This window comes from Convolutriloba macropyga, chromosome 8 (genome assembly GCF_964194025.1).
Source record: "Convolutriloba macropyga chromosome 8, txConMacr16.3, whole genome shotgun sequence".
Lineage (NCBI taxonomy): Eukaryota > Metazoa > Xenacoelomorpha > Acoela > Convolutidae > Convolutriloba > Convolutriloba macropyga.
The window spans coordinates 27,510,169-27,516,168 of NC_134475.1; the positions used below are offsets into that span (position 1 = coordinate 27,510,169).

At 32.2% G+C, this 6,000-nt stretch overlaps 1 protein-coding gene across 1 annotated transcript in view; it reads right to left on the bottom strand.

Moving 5' to 3' along the window:
- The window catches only part of LOC142345009 (uncharacterized), a 36,831-nt gene extending 31,699 nt beyond the window's left edge, over positions 1 to 5,132 (bottom strand). The window contains exon 1 of the mRNA XM_075397093.1: positions 5,089 to 5,132. The gene's annotated coding sequence lies outside the window, so the exon portion shown is untranslated. The remainder of the gene's footprint in view (positions 1 to 5,088) is intronic.
- Between the last annotated feature and the right edge of the window lie 868 nt (positions 5,133 to 6,000).

Genomic DNA, 6,000 nt, shown 5'->3' on the forward strand with positions numbered 1-6,000 from the left:
AAATTAGGAAGAAAAGTGTCGAAGACAATAAAAAAAGAAAATTTTTGGTATAAATTTCTCTAATCTCATATAATTTTTTAACAGAAACTGAGTTCTTTTTTAAAAGATATAACTTTAGAAAATCAACACGTTTGAACAAAAATAAATAAACCACAAGATTTTTGAGGAAACCCAACGTATCCACTAAGTTTAATAGCTCTCAATGGAAGTCATTAAAGAGACATCACAAAAAGTCTTATTATTAAGAAAACAACAACAAAAGAAGCCAAAAACCAAAAATTTTAGTAGAAAAGTACAATAAAGTGTCGAAGCCCTTTAAACCACAATCTTTTCCGCTGAATTCTTTTTCTATGATCCATTGAGAGCTTTTCATATTTCTCTAAGCCACTGAGAACTATCAATATCAGGATAATGTGATAAAACTTCAAAGGGAACCAAAGTTTTTAAAAAATCCAAAAATTGAAAAAAATTACGAAAACTCGAGGCATCGAAGTCATGAAATCAATAGTAAAATGATCAAACTGCTAACCAGATTGATTTTAGTTGCAGTAGAAAAGGAGGAGGTCTTGTCTTTTTTTAAGATTAGTTAATGTCCAAAAAAATTCTAAAATATTATTTTCAAAGTTTTAACAGCAATTAAATTCAAGATCTTTCAAAAAATACACTACGCTCTGCCTCAACGGGAACAAAGGGATGTTTCTCATCAAAATATAACAAATAAGATGTCATAATAAAACCTATGATTTTAAAACAACGACAAATAAATCCAAAAACCAAAAAATTCAGTAGAAAAGTGCGAGAAGAAAGTGTCGAAGCCATTCAAACCATAAGCGTTTCTCTGAAAACGTTATCTATGTGCCATTGGACATCTTCTTTTAGCCAATCACAACTATCAATATTTCGATAAAGAGATAAGATTTCAAAAAAACCATCATTACAAAAAAATATCCAAAAGTCTTTAAAAAAATTATGAAAACTTGTGACTTGGAAGACATAAACCCACCAGTTAGAAGATAAAACCGCTCAAATGATTATATTTGGTTGCAGAAAAAAGAGAGGGCTCCTGTCATTGCTGATAGTGACTTAATGTTCATCAAAAAAAATTTAATATCGTTTAATGATAAAAAAGTTTTGAACTTTTTTTAAAGTCTTGACAGCCATTAGCTGTCCACTCAAAGCACTAAATAGTTTTACCTATTGCATATTGGAAAACTGATTGCAGTTTTAATTAGCGGATTTAAGCCATAGTACTCACAAAATTTATTATATCAAAAAGAAAATCAAAATTTCCCTGAAAATCTCGAAAACTCGTGAGTCGAAGACAAAAAAAAACATGAGCGATTCATTGAAAACGAATTTTTTGGTCATTGAGTGTCATTAGATTGCAAACGAGGTTTGTCATTAACGGAACTTGATTTGAAAATAACTAGTCTCTAAGTCACTAAAAACAATAATAAAAAAAAGTTTTCTAAAAAAACAGCTCTCAAAATGAATTCGAGTTTTTTTTCATAGTAAACTTCCTCACGAGACAAGAACTAACGTTTTCATCGAGCTTTTGGTAACACAAAATTCATTCATTTTGTAGCGTGAAATGTAATTTTGAAATAATATTTTTATAGAAAAGCCTTAATTTGAACAAAAATTACGATAAAAGTGAACAAAATCATGTAATTATCACTTGTTCACACAAAATTTTAAACCTTGATAACTCATCGAAATATACGAAATTCAGAAAAATTTTTATAATTTTGAATTCTATGCTGAACGAGCTTTTTAATGATACCACTCACACTTCTCTACGATGAATATATCGATCGGCCAAAATTGACTGAACAAAAAAACCCATCACAAGTCGGGTCGGAACAAAAACTTTGCTGTTATTTGATTCAATTTTAGAAAATACTTTGCATGTTTCTTAAATAAAACAGTTGCGCATAGAAATATTTTCGGAATGAATTTGAATTGATATTACAAGATTGTGGTTTTTTGCTCCGAATAGACAGAAAAATTAATATTATTAATCCGTAACTAGGCAAAACACAACAGACAAATAGAATCCAAGAGAAAAATTGAAATGGATTGATTAATCCGATTGATCCATAGAAACGTATAAGAGTTCACAAAATGTAAACTATTAATATAGGATGTGACATTTATACTGAACTTCAGCTTAGCAAAATCCGTGACGCATAAATTAGCAAGTTCTGGCCTTTGAATCGTTATGGAAAGCATTCAAAGATTTTTTTGCAAAGTCAAATTTTTTAAAACAAACTCTGTTCTGTATTTTTTTGCAATTGGAAATATTTGTGAGTGTTCACAGCGTTGCCCAGGATAAAGGTACAAAAACACACAGTTTCGTTTATCATTTTTCTTTTGATGACTTTCTGCCAAAGAGCATTCTGACAAATTCTTTTCTAAAACTTCGACTGACCAACAAGCAGAGAAAAAAAATTTGCGCATTGACTGAATATTCAGCCCTAGCCTACTGTTACATATAAGTGCAGCTGGCTAACATGCTGACAGATTTATCTTCTCCGGCCATTTATAAAAGATTAAAATATTCAGTTCTTCGTGACCTCAAAGACGTTTCTCGTAAACCGGGTCAAAATTTCAGCTCCGTTTCAGCGGATTATTTCCTATGAAATGGGCTCACAGAGCTGGAAATATGTAAATGCGTTGAAAGCGCTGAAATCATCAAAAAGTTAAGCTCAAAAACTTTATATAATAGTACGGTGAAATGCGCTCAACTTCTTTAGATTAGCGCTCAAGTAAAAATGAAAAGCAAAAAAGCAAAAATAATTGCAGAGCTTGTTAACGGCTTTCAGCAATATTTCCTGAATTTTTACCAAATATAATTTTATTTTCGCTTAATGATTATTATTTAGTAAATGCGCTGAAGCTCAGTAAAATTATATAATAAAAGTGCTGAATTTTCATGAAATCTCCGCTATTCAGTGCGTTGCAGAGCATTTGTTATAAAACATTTTTAAAAAAATTAAATTAAATGGGCCAAACTTAGCAAAGTAATAGCACAGAGAAGAAAAGTAAATTATGGCAAAAAACCACCAATAAGTGGTGTTCGAGAGCCAACCTGATAACAGTTTGAAAAAGAGAGGAGTTTTTGTGCTCTCTTGGTTTGTGCTACAATCTTATTTGATCAGTTCAGAATAGCATCAAAAGCAGCATCGTACCTGAGTTCATGATCCTAGTCCTAATTGCATAATTGTGTCAATTATTTTTTAAGTAGAAATTGAGGTTTTGTTTGTTTTATTTCAAACTGATCTTAGTTTGTTCAAACCTAGCAAAAAACGGCAGTTGGGCCAAACTGATTCTTATCAATAAAAGTTTCTTTAATTGATAATTTTTTTACAACCGTTTTAAGCAAAAATAGTACTTCATTCCTTGATCAACATGCAACGGATATTGAATGCTCAATTGCAAAAGAAATTGAAAGCTCTGCCAGGCGAACAATAGCTAAATTTCGTCAACATTTTGAACTCAGCTTGAAACAGTTCTACTCTTTTGAGACTTGCTAGTGAAAGACCAAACTATATATCGTCGCGTCATCGGGAAAAAGTTCTCAAAATTTTCACTTTTTGTCCGAGTGTTTTGGCATAAACGAAAATTTAATATTCAACAAGATTGGGGGAACATCTCAATTTAACACTGAGAAGACATTTGACTTCATGCATTGCCTAGAATAAATATAAAAACCGACGAATTTTGTCCATAGAAAACAATTAAATTTCAGAGCCTGGCCATCCATTTTAAAAAATCAAATCAAATATTTTTTAAGTTGTCTGAGTGGCTCATTGCCAAAAATCAAGAGAGCGAATTTTGGGTCAAGTTATTTTATTTGACCACAAACATTTTAGCAAACTTTTAAAAATAATATAAAAAAATTTATTTGTCTAATTATGCCTACTTCCTACTTTCTGGTTTCATAATAAAATTTAAAGAAGAAAACGTACCCGGACAATAAATGGTTTCTCCAAACAAAGCTAGGAAACTCAACGACGATAAAAATAAAAATGCTTCAGTTCCAAAGTGCATTTGGACACAACGGTTATCCACCAACTAAGTGTAATGCAATTTTCATTTCGCTGCAAAAAAAGAAAAGGTTTCTGTGACAGGGTTAAACTTTTTCAAAACAAAGGTAAATTTTTCAAAAGCATCGAAAATATATTTATGGGCTAATAAACATTGCAGTTTCATTAATTTTATAAAGTACTGTAAAAACCCACAAATTAGGGTTTTGACAACTTATTATTGTATAATCTAGTTTGATCGCTTAACCATGCAGTATTCTAATAAAATTATTGACACTTTTTAATCTATTTGAGCTAAGTATTTTTTGTTTTTCTCCCCGCGCTAAGTTGCCAGATCCAAAGTAGATATGTCCGGACAACCCCAGACGGAAAATCCCTATGTTCAAACCGTGCCGGACAGAAAGTGCCCATGTCAGGACAGTCCCAGACAGAAAGTGCATATGCCCAGACTATCATGCGTTCAAAAATTTTAGTAAGTTTTTTTCGTGCGTTAAGAGTCGAATTTTTCTGGGCGATTCCAGACCAAAATCGTATATGTCCAGACGTTTGTGCGCGTTTAACTAGATTCTCGTGCGCTCCAAAACAATTCGTGCGTTTCAAAGTTTGAGTGCGTTCATGTCCAGACTTTCGGGCTCCCATGTCTGAGTGTTTTAAAAAAGAATTGAACCATAGTTAGCATAGATATTTGAGTCCTCGTGCGTTCATTTTGGTATGAACATATCCAGCTTCGGTCGGAGACTTCAACCTGGGTCGTTTCGCATACTATTGATTTTCTTTCGATATTGCCATCTCTAATTGCGTGGGAAAAACTTTCTACAAATATCCATCGGGTGAGAATAGTTTAGTGTTCAAATACTATGATTGTTCATCTAAACCCTAGGGTCACATACTTCCCAAGATGAGATCATTGGCCAAAACCGACATGTACATGGTTTCACTCAGAAGTGCAATTGTCTGTTGATTTAAGTTTAATTCTGCAATTTTTTGCAATTTTCCACTCTTTCAGTGATGAAAAAATTTGAATTAAAAGTGTATTTACCTTTGGTTTTTGCCTCTTCGTGGTGGAAACTTGTGTCGACTATTGTCTCGAACAAATGGCGATGGAAAAGGCTACAACTCGGGAAATGATTCTGATCAGCCCAGAGGGAGGAGACTGTCTAGACGTCCGTTGTTCTCTTGAGGCGGTCCTCAGATTTCAATCTATAATGTGCTTTAAAAAGAGGACGTGATATAATAACTTAGAACTGTTACCTCGTGAAAATAACAAAAAGCTTTTTATTGATTAATTGCTGTAAATGCGAAAAAAGTAACAATTGCGTTTTCGCTCAAACTCATTTTGAAACAATTTTTAAAGTTTTAAGTTAAAACAAAATTTCTCCCTTGACCTTCACTAAGTCCCAAAACACTGATATGAAATGCTAACGAAGCAATTAGATTTTAAAGTTGGGTAGTCTAAATTAGTGTATTCGGGCTATTTACTACTTCGTTTTTGCATGGTGTCCTGTGGATTCTTCTATATAAAGAAAAAATTCATATGAAGAGTATTCTTTTTCATAAAGATTTCAAATGAATAATTGTTAACTTTTCTGAAGAATTGTTTTTCAGCCATATTCAATAGCTTTTAATGAATTAATCGAGTTTTGTGACCACAAATAGATACTGAATAGTAAAGAAGTAACGAATAAAACGAAACGCTACTTTAATCGTCAGTACCATTTAAAATTTTATAAGAGTCAATTGTTTCAGGAGTCAATTTTACGGAAAACAGCTTTCATGTTTCACTGCCTTTAGTGCTAGTGTTGTTGATTCAAAAACTATGGATACTAGAAGGCAAAATATCATTTTTTCATGCTCTTTTCCCGAAAAATAAATCGAATAGAAGTTTAGTGGGCTTCTGTAATTGTCCTATTTTGCTTCAATTCAAAAAAGACTGAAACGAAGTTTTGTGAAT